At 43.1% G+C, this 16,930-nt stretch overlaps 1 protein-coding gene across 16 annotated transcripts in view; it reads left to right on the top strand.

Moving 5' to 3' along the window:
• Positions 1-16,930, top strand: part of PTPRK (protein tyrosine phosphatase receptor type K) — a 626,320-nt gene that overhangs the window by 85,990 nt on the left and 523,400 nt on the right. The gene's annotated exons all lie outside the window — the stretch shown is intronic.

Genomic DNA, 16,930 nt, shown 5'->3' with positions numbered 1-16,930 from the left:
GTGGTGCCAGTGTAGACACCCTGGTCGATTACAGCACTGTGATTGGCCTCCGGGAAGTGTCCCTCAATGCCTATTCTCGCCTCTCTGGTCATCAGTTTGAGCTCTACTGCCCTGCCCTCAGGGTGAGCCCCACCCCTTAAATTCCTTAGGAATTTTGAAAGTCTGCTTGCTGTTTGCTCAGTGATGCATGCAGTGGTCTCCATGCATCTTTCCAGGTGACCATGCCTGCTTCACGCACCAGGCAATGCTTTGCTTGGAGCAATGCCGAGCTGCTGGACCTCATCAGCATTTGGAGAGAGGAGGCTGTCCAGTCCCAGCTGCACTCCAACCATAGGAATTATGATACCTACAGACAGATTTCACAATGCATGACAGAAAGGGGCCACGACCAGGACACACTGCAGTGCAGGGTCAAAGTGAAGGAGCTGTGGAACACCTACCACAAGGCGCAGGCGGCAAACCGCTGCTCCCGTGCTGCGCCCATGAGCTGCCAGTTCTACAAAGAGCTGGGCATGATATTCGATGGTGAGTCCACCTCCACTGCGAAGACCACTGTGAATACTTCGGTGGCTCACATGGCAGTTGAGAGTGGGCTGATCCAGGAGGAGGAAATCTTGGAGGAGGATGTGGAAGGGGAGGGGTCTCAGAGGCAGGACAACTCGGAGGTCAGAGGACAACTCGGAGGTCAGAGATGCATGCAGCCAGGAGCTCTTCTCTACCCTGGAGGAGGCTAGCCAGTCACAGCTGTTGGAGCTTGGCAAAGCGCAAACAGGAGAGGAGGCCCCTGGTAAGTGGCTTTGATTTGGGGAATTGCTGAAGCAAGTTGTTGGGGGCAGAAGGGTTTCAGAAAGCAGGCTTATGTCTGTATGATGCGCGTACCACCACATGCCTAGTCTGAGCGGTGGAACAGGGTGTTGTGTGACTCCCTCACTTCATGGGCATCTGCCTCACAGATCTCAACAAAACTCTTCTGGAGATACTGGGCAATCTGCTGCCACAGGTTCTTTGTTACAGTTGCTTTGTTTCTTGCTCCATTACGGGTAACTTTCCTGTGCCACTCTGCCATCATGGGGGGGACACCATTGCTGCACACAAGCGAGCTGCATAAGGGCCAGGGTGGAAGCTGCAGTCTTGGAGAAGACCCTCCCTTTATTTCCTGCTGATCCTCAGCTGTGAGATAGCTTCCATAATGAGAACAACCTGTGAAAAGTGTGGGGACAGGTCCAGCTTCCCATAGAGGCATTGCCAATGGGCTTTTAAATGGCCAAAAGCACACTCAACAGTCATTCTTCACTTGTCAGTCTGTTGTTGAACTGCTTCTTGCTGCTGTCAAGTTGCCTTGTGTATGGCTTCATAAGCCACAGCATTAAGGGGTAAGCGAGGTCTCCCGGGATCACAATGGGAACAAAGTCCTGGCTTGCAGCTTCCTGAACAGGCCAGTGTTCCAAAAGATGCATGCGTCATGCACCTTTTCAGACCAGCCTGTGTTAACGTCCATTAAATGCTCACAGGGATCCACAAGTGCCTGGAGAACTATAGAGAAATACCCCTTCCGATTAATGTACTCGGTGGCTAGGTGGTCTAGTGCCAGTATTGGAATATGCATGCCATCTATTGCCTTTCCGCAGTTAGGGAAGCCCATTTGTGCAAAGCCATCCACAATGTCACGCAAGTTGCCCGGAGACATGGTCTTCTGGAGCAGGATGCGATTAATGGCTCTGCACACTTCCATCAACACAAATCCAATGGTCGACTTTCCCACTCCAAAGTGGATAGTGACCGATTGGAGTAGCCAGCTTCCACAGTGCAATCACCACGTGCTTCTCCAGGAGCAGGACAACTGTCATTCTCATGTTCTTGTGCCACAGGGCTGGGGTGAGCTCATCACACAGTCCCGTGAACGTGGCTTTCCTCATCCGAAAGTTCTGCAGCTACTGCTCATCATCGCAGGCGTGCATCACAATGTGATAATAGAATCATAGATTATTAGGGTTGGAAGGGACCTCAAGAGATGGTCTAGTCCAACTCCCTCTCAAAGCAGGACAAATCCCTAAATGGCCCCCTCAAGGATTGAACTCGCAACTCTGGGTTTAGCAGGCCAATGCTCAAACCACTGAGCTATCCCCCCCCCCGGTGATCCCACCACTCAGTGCTTGTTTCCCGAGCCCAAAAGCGGCGTTCCACTGTGGTCAGCACCTCTACGAGTGCCACAAGCAATCTTGTGTCGTAGCTACTAAACATGGCGAGATCAGTGTGAAACTGCTGTTGTCCTTGTAGTTTAAGGAGTCACTCTAGTGCCACTTGTGATGTGTTAGTGAGAATGAGCAGCATATTTGTCAACAATGCAGGATCCATTCCTGAAGACCGAAGAGGCAGAGCAGAGCGCGCAGTACACAAACCATTGAAAGATGGCACCAAATGCGGATGAAAACACAGGAATTGCTGGGATGCGAAGCAATGCATCACAGGGCATTGGGACAGGACTGAGGATCTCCCGCGACCCCATCCGCCTTCTCACAGCTCTTAGCTGCAGAAAAGGAAGAGATGCTCTGTTGGATAGCTGTCCAGAGTTCACCGCTCTGAATACCGCTGCAAATGCCACAAGTGTGAACACGCTATTGCTCTAGTAGCTGACAGAGTGTGAACAAACAGCTGTTTCCCTTCAGTGCTCTCTGAGCGGCGCTGTAACTCTGCCAGTGTTGACATACCCTAAGCCACTCTCGGAGTGACATAAGTTATACTGGCATAAGCGCCTGTGTGGACAGCGCTACGTCAGCAGGAGAACTCATTGAGGTGGATTAATTATGTTGAAGGGAGACATCTCTCCCGTCAGCATAGAGCAGCTACATGAGAGATCTTATGGCAGCCCAGCTGCATTGGTACAGGCATTCCACTGTAAGCTCTCTAGTGTAGTCACAGCTTTAGAGTGCTTTATTCTGTTACCCTGATTCTGCCCTAAGAAGAAAACTTGGGCTGTTTTTCCTATCACCCCAAAAAAAACCCTCTGTATCAAAAGGCAAAATTGTATATTAAATGAGTAAATATAATATAGTTTATTGTGTTTCTTATTAGCCAGAAGGGGCTCTCTTAATTTGAAATGCTGGGATTCCAGTTAGAGGAAAGAAGACAAAATTGCTTTTAGAATGATTGGGATAGCAAAAATACTTACTGCTAAAAATTTGAGTACTAATGTTTTTAACATTTCCTGACATGCTGTCACATTTAAGAGGACTGATGTTTGTTTTATGTAATGTGGGATCATGAGAAAGTAAAGACTGCAAAAAAGCGTATTGTATAAATTTTCTGTCAAATCTTAAATATAGAAATAAAGAAGTCTGAGACTTCAACTCAGTCTTTTAAACTCAGGAACGTCTAACTGAAAAAACGGGGGTACCTTACCAGTATTTTACTGTCATATTTGTGTTGAAGAGTTGTTTGTAAGGGTTAGATGTATTATTTTTCAATACAAAAAAGAGACTATATACTATTGTTTCTGGAGGAAAGAAGTGTATGTTAGCAATTACTTTTTATATAGAAACAAACCAAACACAAGGTCATTTTTAACCTTACAGCTTTCACCATGTTTCCTTTAAATTCTCATTTAAACTATAATTTTTGGCCTCTGTGGAGATTATAATCTTGTTTACTTTGTCTGTTTGACAGGTCTTCAGCCACTAGCAACAAAATTGTGAACACCAGCTCCATCTTCAATTCACTCTTTGGCTGCATCCACATTAGCCTTTCTCTGAAGAGGCTACTTCCTTTCTGTAAATTGAAAATATTTCCTTCATTGTGATCCTGGGAATTTATATTGGTTATGAAGCATTTTGCACTTCTAACACGTTTGATCCCCAAATCTCAAGTATGAATAATTACTCCTATTCCTTACCTACAGCCAGGCATATAGTAATGGTTGTTTTAACTGCGCATACTATCATCCATGGGCTGCTGTGGCAAGAAAAGGCCAGATGACCTACCTAGACTTAGCAGATACCTTTTGTTATGTCTGACATCTACCAAGATTGGGGAATAAAGTCCAGTTCCAGATATGAGCGTTGGGTGTTCTACTTGGCTGAAAGTCCATTTGGACTGGTGAATAACTTTTAACTGTGTGCAATAGCGGCTTTTATTAGCTGGATGAAATCTCTAAATTTGTGGTGTGTCACAATCTAATAAGAACCTAAGAATGGCCATACTGGGCCAGACCAAAAGTCCATCCAGCCCAGTATCCTGTCTACTGACAGTGACCAGTGCCAGGTGTCCCAGAGGGACTGAACCAAACAGGTAATAATCAAGTGATCTCTCTCCTGCCATCCATCTCCACTCTCTGACAAACAGAGGCTGGGGACACCATTCCTTACTCATCTTGGCTAATAGCCATTAATGGACTTAACCTCTGTGAATTTATCTACCCTAGTTCTCTTTTAAACCCTGTTATAGTCCTAGGCTTCACAACCTTCTCAGACCAGGAGTTCCACAGGTTGACCGTGTGCTGTGTGAAGAAGAACTTTCTTTTATTTGTTTTAAACCTGCTGCCCATTAATTTTATTTGGTGGCCCCTAGTTCTTTTATTATGGGAACAAGTAAATAACTTTTCTTTATTCGCTTTCTCCACACCACTCATGATTTTATATACCTCTATCATGTCCCCCCTTAGTCTCCTCTTTTCCAAGCTGCAAAGTTCTAGCCTCTTTAATCTTTCCTCGTATGGGACCCATTCCAACCCCCTGATCGTTTTAGTTGCCCTTCTCTGAACCTTTTCTAATGCCAGTATATCTTTTTTTGAGATGAGGAGATAATAGAAAACATAGCTGCATATTGAGGGTGCCACAGAAATTGAAATATTCCCTGCCATAGTCCATGAGAAATAGCACTCTCCTCAGTATTTTACAATTTTCCATAATCTCTGCCTCTTCTGGTAAGCTTCTCTTACACTAAGCAACATGCAAGGGGATTTGTGTAGATGCTGGATGTTGTAATGTAGTTGGAAGTGTTGTTTGTTCATTCTTCTCTACCATTTACTGTGTAATATTAGCTATGAATCAGACTGAAAAAATTGTGTTAAGGGGTGTAATTCCTTTATCACGATCAAAGCTCCTGTATCCTACATGCCACGTTGCATGTTATGTAGGAGGGATCCCTGAATTGTGGTGGAAACCCTTACATTATGCATAACTGTTTCTCCAGTTCAGTACAGCATCTTATTTTGATAATAAATTCAGTTTTTTATACTGCCCCAAATTTTAATGTTACAAGTTTTCATATTGACAATCAGTAACAACACTGTAAAAATAGTTGAAAAAAGATGAGGTTTTCATAGCTGGGGAGAGAGTAGTTGCTACTTTTTTCACCCAGGAAAGCATGGGAAGTCCAGTTTGGGATTCTGGAAGGCATGCATCTTTTCATTCCCTCCTCTTTTTGGGCAAGTTGTAGGCAGGTTAAGTTTGACATGAGTGGAGTTTGAACCCCTTATACACCAATCCAGCAAACCTTGCCCCACTGTTTCCTGCCTCAGTAATTTCATGCTGTTTTTCATGCCACATCTGCTACTATTATTACAATGGTTTCTCTGCTAGAAGGCTGAGCTATTAAATAGGTGGTTGTGTTGACATTTTATAGTATTAAGCTTCAACCTACATACCTAGGTTTTTTATGTGGGGCCAGTTGTGTGGCATCTGAGCACACTGCACTCGATTTTTTTATCATGTTAATAGCCTGTAAGAGTAAAAATAGAACATCCTAAATATTTTTCTGCCTTATTGTTTGTACTATTTTAAAGCCAATTAGATACTTTTATTTCCCCTGGCTGCATCTTTACTAGCAAGCTTTGTAGCTGTAATTCATCACTGGTGCGATTCCAACGTAGTGGCTGTGAGTTGTTGTGATTAGATATTTTATGTTCTGGCACGCCAGAAAAACTGTTTGTTAGCAGCAGTATCCTAACAAGTAGCTGTTGCAGCAGTCCAGAGTTCAGTGAGTCTTATGACATACCTTGGATTCAGGATGAACTTTGAGAAAAGCAAACTGGTTTCTTATGAACAATTATTCCACCTGAGTGACTTTTTTCCCTTCAGAAAATAAGGCTTGGTGTACCAGTCCCTTAGCAGAGATTGTACAAATGAACAAGTCTAGAAAAGGATAGTGCTGATGCACTGAAGGATAATGACACAATTCATTAAGTTGGTACTGTAGTACAGTCCTAGCCATTACTGCACTCAGTACTAATATAATTGCTGTGGGACCTAAAGGTGAATGGAATGCTTTAAATGGTAGATGTTGGGGAAATTTTCTGACATTGTTTGGGAATTCATACGCTGGTGAGAATACAAACAATCTTTAAAAAGGTGTGTGTGGGGACTTGGGGGAAGAAATTATATCACTGCAGGGCCTCTGGGAAGTAATTTATACCTGATGCTGCCCTTTGGGATTGGAGTATAATTCTTGTTTTGCAGTCAACCTAAGATCCAAGCAAGAGAGGGCCACTGCACAAAATCATAGCACTAGGTACTGGAGTGAACGACCACTGACCCCCTGCCATGTGACTGCCTTGTAACTTGTAAGTGACCAATGGCATGTAGCTGAGGTCAAGAAATTTGTCTTATAGCAGCACACCTGTGTGTGTCACTCTTACTGCACGCACCAGCCTTCTCTAACTCTAGCCTGTGAGATTTGGAATACTCCTCCCATAGATCAATTTGATAACAAGAAACTCTAGAGATCCCTTATCTTTTGCACTAGGGTGCCCCTTCCTCCTTTGGGCCACAGATGCATTCATCTTCTAAGAAGGAAGCATCATGTATACCTTCTATTGTAGGTCTTGGTACCAGTTCTTGTTGCATATCTTTCCCTTTCTGTTGCCCTCAGCTGGCCATGGAGATTTTTCCTTTCCCCTGGAGGTCAAAAACACACCCCTCATCCCATGGTTCAGAGAGAGATCTTCTTTTTTAACATCTCTTTCTGTTTGCTGGGTTCACTTCCTGATTCAAGAAATGGTCTTCCGACAACCTGGGTTTATCCAAAGTTGTCATTAGTACTTTGCTGAGTTTTTAAATCAGTGATTTAAAGGATCCATTGTAATATTTCTTCCTGGTGTTCTTGTTATGCACCAACACTAGGGTAACTTTGAGGTTTTTTTGTTCTGTTCAGATCCTCTTCCAGTGTGTGAATTGGTGTAGCTCCATTCAATAGTCCTATGCCAATTCAAACCAATTGAGGATCTAGCCCTTTAAGTGTAAATTATTTTATGTTTAAGAAAGGAAAAAGTCAGGATTGAGAGCAAATCCAACTCCCTACCTCAAATTGACAACATACCACAATTTGTAATGCATGAATGATGTGATATCTCAGTGGCAGAAAACTTAAGTCTCGAATAATCTTTTGCTCTGTGGTATTGTCAGTGAATTAGCTGTGTTTAGGGACTTCAGAATAAATTGTCATAAAGGTGAAATTTCTGTAAAATAAAATAAAATAAAATAAAATACTGGTAATGGTGGCATGCCATTCTCGGCCAACTTTAAAATATAAAGAGCCTCAAAAGGAGGAAATTTGTTTTAGAAAGGTGGTGCTTTTGCTTCTAAAGGGAAGACAGCTCTGGGGGTTGGTACAGTGTCAAGCTGTTTCTAAACTGTAAATCACAGTACAGGAAGATTAAAACCTTCATTTACATCTAAAGTCTCAAGTAAAATGTTCTGCTTTTAAAACTGGTACTGCAGATCTGGCTATACATGCAGCCCCATTAGTTTCCAGGTGCAGGCGCAGTGGCATAAGGTAGTTAGCTGATGCAGGTTGCTTAGCACTGTACATGCATTTCTGTTTGCACAGACCAGTAAGTAGGAATCATGAGGTATTGGCTAATATGGGCAAGGTGTTTTTACTCAGAAGAGTAACTTGATCCAGACCTACTTAGTACTGGGAGAGTCATAAAACACAAAATCCAAGCTTCAAGTTACTTTTATTCTTCAGGTTTCAGAAGCCTGAAGAATAAAAGCCATGTTAGTCTGTATCCGCAAAAAGAACAGAAGTACTTGTGGCACCTTAGAGATGAACAAATTTATTTGAGCATAAGCTTCATCAGATGTATCCCACGAAAGCTTATGCTCAAATAAATGTGTTAGTCTCTAAGGTGCGACAAGTACTCCTGGTCTTTTATTCTTCAGACTCATTCTCTGCTCGCCAGCTCAGCCACGACCAGCACTCCTTTTTTCCATTCCTCCATCCCCTTTTTTCCTCATTGCCATAACATTTTGGGGGTGAACACAGTGGGCCAGATTCTCATCTACATGAAAGCCCTTTTATATCATCCTGGCAGTGTAAATTAACCCAAGTAAGTTACTTTAAGGGCCCCTTTACAGTGCCAGAGTGGTCTAAAAGATGCCACTTAAGGTACATGAAAGTCGAGCCCAGTGTGTCTCAGCAACTGTTATTCCTTGCTTAATCGCTGGAGGGGTGTATCTGCGTTGGGTGGCTGAAAATTTTCCTCCTGACATGAACATTTTGCATTATATACTGGATATTTTACATCACCCCATCCTGGCTTGCATAAAGAGATGGTATCATTCTTTAGCACAATATGCGTTCTGAATTTGTATCAGTGTTTACATTATTTAATTATTTTTTTTTAATGAATGCATCCTGGTTTGCCTTATTAATGGCACATGTAAAAAAACAAAGGAAATCAGGCCAGAAGATTTTTGGTTTTGAAAGTACCAGTGATATTCTAGTCAACGAATGCTTTCACATCAGCCACTTACTGCAAATGTGTCTGGATGTTTGTTGAGAAGATCGCTGATTGAGATCCCTCTCTCTTTAATCCTGTCAGTTTACAGAAGGATGCTGCTGCTTATTCAGATGTGGAGAAAAATAAAGCTTTGTTTGGAATCTGTGGAGGGAATTTGCCACATAATCTGTGTGGCATTTTCCATACACTTTCCCAGTCTTAATAAATAACATTAAAATTCATCCTGTTTTTTCTTTTGTCCCTTTGCAGTCAGACCATGCTGTCTTCCTCTCCTCTCCCACTCATGCTTCCTTTCAGTTTTTTAAAGTGGCTGACGTAAAAAGAAAGAGAGGAACAAACAAAAACCCTGCTGCTCTAAAAATATGTATGTGCAGGGGGGATAACCTTAGTGTTCACCACCTCTTTTCCGCTGAAAAACTTTGTTAAAAAGTTGTCATCCAATCTGGTTAGCAGTCTGCACTTCTGTCCCTCATACCAATATCTTCTAAGCCAGGGCAACAAACTAGTTATTAATTCATGTTTTTACATCTTTCAACTAAAGATGAGTGACAAGGGAATTCTGAATACTTCAGAGGAGATATGTATTAGGTTCTCTGAGTGGGGCACCTTGGCTTTTTACTCATCTTAATTTTGTAGCTGACCTTTTTTCCCTTTTAGAATTCTCTACATCAGCCACAATGCTGAAGGCTCAAATCCTGATGCAAAGCAACAGATTGGTCCAGAATTGCAAGGACATTCTTCCCCTCAGCTGCTCACTTCAGAATGATGGTGATAATTGTGCCTATCGTGTAAATGCAAAGAATAGTATTTCACCAAGTATATGGTTATTTGAGATCACACACGTGAGGTGTGCAGTTATGAGGTACAAGGCCAAGTTCTTCTAGCAGTTACCTCAGATCATGTACACAGAGTGAGGTGATCCACTGGTTAGTTTTGTGTTGGATAGAAAGGGTTGGGCTTAATAGTTTAGAGCCATGTGGTGGTTATTCTACAGTTGTGAGATTGGCATCTCCTTTGGCCAATCAGAGTACTTTTCCGTTATTAACCCTTATGCTGAGAACTGCTGCTGCAATTCCTGAATCGTGGCGGGGTTCATTGACAGCAGTGAGGTTTTCATTATATGCTTGGTATTTTATATTTTATAGAAGAAGATGAACTGGTATATTTGGCTATTTTTTCCACTTTTTCAGAAAATCTGCTAAACCTATGCTTTTCATGGATAAGGAGTAGCGGATAACTTAAGTGTCCTGTGATATCTTCTACAAGTTGCATTTCAGAATAACATGAACTGACCATTTCTTCAATTAAAACTTGAATAATTTACAGGATGTTTGTGAACTTAAATTCATATAACTAAAATGGAATCCTCCTTTGCTTACCTTCCAAAACCACAGTGCCGAATTCTTTGTTTCAGCTGCTTCACTTAAAAGCAGCAAAGAAATACAAATGTTTCTATTTTAGGTGCGGTGATATCATACAGTGTTTGGAGGGAAAAATACCGGAACCCTGAGTCAGAACTTGGCAAATACGTATCTTTCAGGTTAACCTTAAAAATATTTTATTAAAGAAAATATCCACAACTCCTCCTCCCCTTTTCCCCAAATTCTAGTATTTTGAAATGGTCTCTGAATAGGATGTATTTCTGACTATATATTCTTTATAGTGTGAGGTTGTGTGTTCTTGCATTTCTTACATTTTGTGTATTGTGTGTGATTGGAAAAATATTTCGTAAACTGAGTTGTGGGACTCATACAAGTTAATTATGTTTATTGGATGATCAAGAAGCATTGTAGTCTGAGACTACCAAAACTACTATTACAAGACATTTTGAAGAATTTGGTAGAATCATAATTTTCTGGAGGAGTTATCTTTCCCTTTTGTTTTTTACCTTTCACATGAATAATTGTCTTTCAAATGGAACAGGAGGGAGAGTTAAATAGCCTAAGTATGATTTGAAAATATTTACTCTGTTAAGAATATTGGTAGACGTATAATGTATGAGGGTGGGAATCCATTTCTAATGATATGTTAAATTCTCCAGCAGTTAGTTCCCTTTTAATATATTAATCAGTACTTGCTAATGTTACTAAAGTTAAGAATCCCTAACATACTGCATTATGCCTGAGTGTTCTCAGGAGTTCAAGCTCAAAGACCACTGTAAAAAATTTATTGTGGACTAAATGTAACATAAGAGAGCAGTTGGAAAGTGATAGTTGGATTTTAGCATTTTTAAGCTAGACAGGCTTGGAGGGGGGCAGGAAGCAAAAAGGTGATTATCGCATTTCACGTAATTGGGCTCTATAGTTTACTAAAATAAACATAAACTTCATGGTATTCTTTATTTTAAAATGGCTTGTTTACACTGAAGACTGGCTACTGTATATATGCATGGTAATTAATTTAATTTCTAAAAATACACTTCTGTATTACGCTGGTTGACTGTAATGCTTCACTGTAATGAACTTAAGTATCAGAGGGGTAGCCGTGTTAGTCTGGATCTCTAAGAGCAGCAAAGAGTCTTGTGGCACCTTATAGACTAACAGACGTTTTGGAGCATGAGCTTTCGTGGGTGAATACGCACTTCGTCGGATGCATTCACCCACGAAAGCTCATGCTCCAAAACCTCTGTTAGTCTATAACAGTGGCCCTCAACGCGGTGCCCGCGGGCGCCATGGCGCCTGCGGGGATGTCTTAATGCGCCCGCGTCCTGGACCCCGGGAGAGCACCCGCCGGCATTTCGGCGGGGATGCCTCTCGCTGACGCCGCTTGCCGTCAACAAGTGATGTCATCGAGAGGCATCTCTCCCGAATTTCGGCACCTCCACCTCTCGCTGACGTCGCTTGTCGACGGCAAGCAGCGTCATCAAGAGGCGTCGCCGCCGAAATTCGTCGGCATTTCGGCGGGTGCTCCACTGCTGCGGTAGTCCTTCGACTGGGGACCACTGGTCTATAAGGTTCCACAGGACTCTTTGCTGCTTTTACAGATCCAAACTAACACAGCTACCCCTCTGATACTTGACAGGAAGAGTAAAGTAGGGAAATCTAATGTTCACACACATTCTTAATGTATCATATCTGAGAGACATTAATTTCTGTATAGATGTGTGCAGGGAAAATCAGTTCATTTTCAAAAGGAAGTTGCAACCGAAGTATGTAAAAAGAAAATATTTGCTTGGAAAGTTGATTTTCCTGATGTTTTATGTGTTTTTTAAAATGGAAGTGTGAGAAGGGGGTAGTGGTGGCAGGTAAAAGCAGTGTTTTCAACCCCAGGCATTCAGAAGCCGTGCATCAAGCCACAAGAAATCATAAAACTGTTGAATAATGCTGGGTGGTTCTTATGTGCCATCTCTGTGTTGAGAGTTTTCAAGCCTTAGGGTTCACATCTTGAAGCTTTTCTCCACAGCCATGAGGGCCAGGAGCTCTACTTCCATAATTTAAAATAACTCAGATTCTCATTTAATAACATCTCACCAGGAGACGGGGCTTTAAAAAAACCCATAAAAAATCATGAATTGACAACACAGGGAAAAGCACTCACACAGCAAAGATTAGATTTACTGATTAACCAGTGGACCTTGGTGACCTAGGATATCAGTTTGGCAGGATTAAAAAAGAACAGATATTAGTATGGATAATAAGAATATGAAGTGATATAATAGTAATATTAAAAATGAGTTTTGGAAGGGATATAAAACGTCATGCTTTAGAGTATTAGCCAACCTCTACTGGGGAGTAGAAAGAGACTTCCCTGGTAGGGCACAGCGTCCTATAATTGCCTAATGTGTCGTGCCTTCATCTGAAGGAGCTGGCATGTTGCACTGTCAAAGAGAGAAAAGTGGATTGAATGAACCATTGGTTGTATTTAATATGGTAATTCCTGTGTTCCTTGTCCCTGCCTGCAGGTATATGGGATCTTGGGGAGCAATTACCACACAGCTGGGGTTCCAATTAATTTCTCTATTAAAGGAAAAAAAAGGAAGTGATGGGAATTTAATAATGAAATACAATGGGATGGGGTGTATAGGGTGTTTACAATAGACAACGATGGGGAGGGGTTCTTGAACAGTGTAGGGAGTTCTAATAGTAGGCTACAGCAAGTGGGGTTCAGCACAATGGGATACAGTACAGCCAATAAGCAACTCTAGATACAGTGTGGAAATGCAAAGCGTACCCAAAAGAAATGCAAAATAAAATGGTAGCTTCTATATGAGTTAATAGTCAGATACACAATGTAACACAGTGGCATCAATGTAAATACAAAGTATATCAGAAAAGTGGAGGCAACCAATGGGGTGTTATAATTACAAGTAAAATGTGAGTTACAGTACAACAATACAATATCAATATAAAGGCTGGGTCAAGAAACGGGGGGGTGGGGGAGTGAGTGATTAGTGGTATGCAGACGAGTGGCTGGAAGCAGCGAGAGACTCTGAAGCCCGGCAGGGCAAGGACAACGGAGCAGTGTGATGGTGATCTTCGGTAGGGGAGGGGCAGCGGAGAAGTGTAAAGAAGGGCTAGAGAGAGGTTTAAGCAACAAGCGGACACCAAAAACAAAGGTAAAAAAAAAAACAGCAAAGGGTTTGGGAAGTTTCACAGGGGGAGAAGCAGCAAGGGGTTTGGGAAGTTCGGAGGGTGATGCAGACGCGGGGGGGGCAGCAAGGAGTTGGGAAGTTCGGAGGGAGTGCAGATGTGGGGGAAAAAGCAGCAAAGGGTTATAACAGGGAGACACGGAGAAGCACACAGAGGGGGAGATTGGAGCGGGGGAAAAACAGACACGGGAAAGTTCATGGAGAGATCGGGACAGCAGGAAGGCGAATTTAAGCAGCAAAAAACCTTATCTATCTTAACCAACGACTAGGCAAAACAACAAATATCACAATTCTAAGCAAAGCTATAACAAGCAACTAAAAAAACAAGACCTATGGTGCACCTTATGCTATGGGGAGGTTACAGAGGGCAGAGTGGTATGTGTCCAGGACCCAGCTCCCAAGGAAGCCAAGGGATGGTGGCTACAGCGGTGGATACAGCTGAAAGCAGAGAGCCCCAAGGCAAAGCCCACAGGAGCAGAGCTTAGCAGCGGCACAAACTTATTTTTAGCGGCAAAGAGCCCTGGAGTTTGAGAGGTTTTAAGACACAGACCAAGGTTTAGCTTGAGTCTGTGTGCTGGGGAAACAGAGCCAGCAGCTAAAATAATAAAATAAAAGTATAGAAAGTTTTACAGAGGGATTCTTACCAGTCCCCAAGGCAGCAGCAAAGGCAGAAGCAGCAGCAACATCAGAAGAGGCAAGGAGGGCTTGGTACAGTCTCAATAATCAGGAGATCTCTCAGGTAGCAATTCGTTCTTTGTGGGGGGGAAGGGGGCGTTCAAAAAACGGGGGTATGCTCAAAAATAAAACGAGAGCGGAGGAAGGACCCCCAAAAACCCCTGGCTGATCAGACCAGGCAGCAATGCAGGAACCTTTCTGAGGTGTGTTTCAAAAATGTCTGGTTTTAAAGGCAAACTTGGGCAGTTTCCCGCCAGTAATCCTGATAGGCTCCTTCTGTCACAGGGGAGGGGGCACAGGGAAAAAACTGAAGGTAAGCCCAGAGACATGCCTGGGCATGACTCAGGAGCACATGAGGCCTATGACTCATGCCCAGGATCTTAAAAACACAATAGGTCTTGCAGCTCTGGACATTGCCTACCCTACACCAAGCCCAGGCTCAACGAGGTGATAACAGGACTAACCCTTTGAACAGGGCAGTGGTCCCACTTAGCACGCGGCACAAGTGGCCATCCCTTTGAGAAGGGCAATGGCTCTTGTTAAACAACTTAAGGGGCCCTCCCTTTGAGAAGGGCAGTGGCCCTGGTAAACAACTTAACAGCCAGGGAAGGGCGGCCACAGGAGAAGAGAGAACCAAATGGAGTCTGGGGACAGCTGTAAGAAACAAAATGGAATAGGGGATAGCTGTAACAGCCATTCCTATGTAGTTTAAAAATATTGTGAGCCCCCTTAAAATGGCTGCAGTTTCACTGAGGCCCTTTCAGAACATTCATATCTGCTGTGCAGTTCTCTGTAGGAAATGATGCTTTAATTGATGGGTTAAGAGAGGAGACCAAAACTCATTTCTAGGGTGGTATGGAATCCTGAGATGCTGACTAGCACATCCATTGATGGTGAAGCCTAGGTTGGAATTTGGCTCTCTGCCAAAAGTTAGTGATAGTTCCTGCTCTAAGGAGTGAACAGGAAAGAGTGAACTGTTTAAAGGAGCTGTTTAAAACAAACAAAACTAAATACAAGATTTAAAAAAACAATGGTGACTCCTAATACATACTGCAAGCGGATGAAGCACATTTTTTTTTTTAAAGGATAAGTGAAACTCATTCAATATTGCAGATACATTTGATGGTGTGGGGATTTTTTGGTTACTGTTTTATTTTGTAACACCTATTCCACCCTCCCCCCACTTTTAAACTAGGAAAAAAGGGAGAATATTTTCCCAAAATAATATTGTCCTATTTTGCAGTTTGGTAATCAACCAGTGCCCAATCCTGCCAACATTTGTGCATATGAGTAACATTTCTTTGATGAATTGAGTTAGTTACTCCCTTAGTCATCAACTGCCTAATAAGTAAATGTATTCCTTAGATTGGGTCTCTTATTATTCAGAGAAGGAATTAAAATGTGTACTTCTGTTATTTTATCTTACTGTAATGCTTTGGAACCCTTGTCATTGACCATGGGCCCCATTATTCTAGGTGCTGTACAAACACAGAACAGAAAAGATATTCCCTTTCACAGAGAGCTTACAGTGTAAGTATAAGACAACAGTATAGAGATCTAAGTATAAGAGACAACAGATGGATATAGATAAATGGGGAGGAGAAGGAAACAACGAGACAGTATTGGTCAGCATCATAGACAGTGGTCTCAGCACGCCAACGACCCTATAATTGTCAATTTTTTTTTGTAGGCATCATGGTAAAGGATGGTTTAGAAGGAGGCAGCTTTGTGGATATTTAGGCCCAAGCGTGAGGGACAGCATGAAAGAAAGCATGAAGGTGCTCTTTGAAGACTTAATAAGAATCATGGAGGCTGGTGTCAAAGGTAAATTAGAGGCAGGAGTGGATATTTCATTACTGAATGAGAGATGATTGGGCCTGGGGATCAGCTGTGAAGGATGTTATAAGTGAAGACAAGCAGGTTATGACTGATACAGTGGAGTAGGAGGAGCGGGTGAAGGGATGCAAAGAGAGGGGTCACAGCGTCTAAGTGTTGGGCTAGGAAAATGATCTTTGCAACAGCATTCTGAATGGATATTAGCTGGGCAAGACTGCATTTGTCAGTGCCAGAGAAAAGGAAGTTCCAGTAAGGAAGACACAAGTCAATGTGAGCCTGGAGAGGAGTTTTAGCTGTGTGGATGGATAGAAATGGCCTATCATAAATGTTATGTGGAAAAATCTGCAGGATTAGACAGTCTGGATTTGAGAACCTGGAGGAGAGGTCAAAGTCTAAAATGCAGCCCAGGTTCTGGCCCTGAATGACAGGCAGGTTGGTAGTGATATTCACATTGGTCAAGAAAGGAATATACATTTAGACATGGGCAGTGCGTGAACTGCCGGTTGGGGAGGCTAGCCTCCAGCCCCGCCCCTTCTGCATGGAGCTACACCCCTGGAGCCCCACCTTCTGCCCCCCTCACCGGAGGCGAGAGGCCCCCACTCCCACAGCTATTGACCTAGTCCTGCAGCTAGCTGCCCACCCCAAAGGAGTGCTGGGGCGGCGGGCGGCGTGCAGTCCCAGCTATGGAGCACTGGTGGGGCTGGAGCTGGAGGAATGGAGCCACACTCAGAGAGCAGTCACGGTCCTGGCTGTTTGGGGAGGCCTTGTCTCCCCCAGCCTATGCGATCTGCTGCCCATGCATTTAGCGCTCTGTTTTAGCCGTGTTGAACTTGAGCTGATGTCTAGACATTCATGAGAAGATCTCAGAGGCAAGCTGAGCTTTTAGTTTGGGCAGAAGGAAACACGTCTGGAGTGTAGGTAGATCTGTGAGCTGTCAGCATAGAGATGGCAGTTCAATTTGTGTTTGCTGGTATGATTACCAGAGATTAGGGGTGTAGAAGAAGAGAAGTGAACCAAGGACAGAACCTTGTGGAACACCCACAGAAAGGTGGCAGGACCTTCAGGGGGAGATGAAAAGGATCCTTTGCAGGACC

Source organism: Gopherus evgoodei, chromosome 3 (genome assembly GCF_007399415.2).
Source record: "Gopherus evgoodei ecotype Sinaloan lineage chromosome 3, rGopEvg1_v1.p, whole genome shotgun sequence".
Classification (NCBI taxonomy): Eukaryota; Metazoa; Chordata; order Testudines; family Testudinidae; genus Gopherus; species Gopherus evgoodei.
The sequence above is the reverse complement of the archived record's forward strand: the minus strand, read 5'-3'. Positions and strand labels throughout refer to the sequence as shown.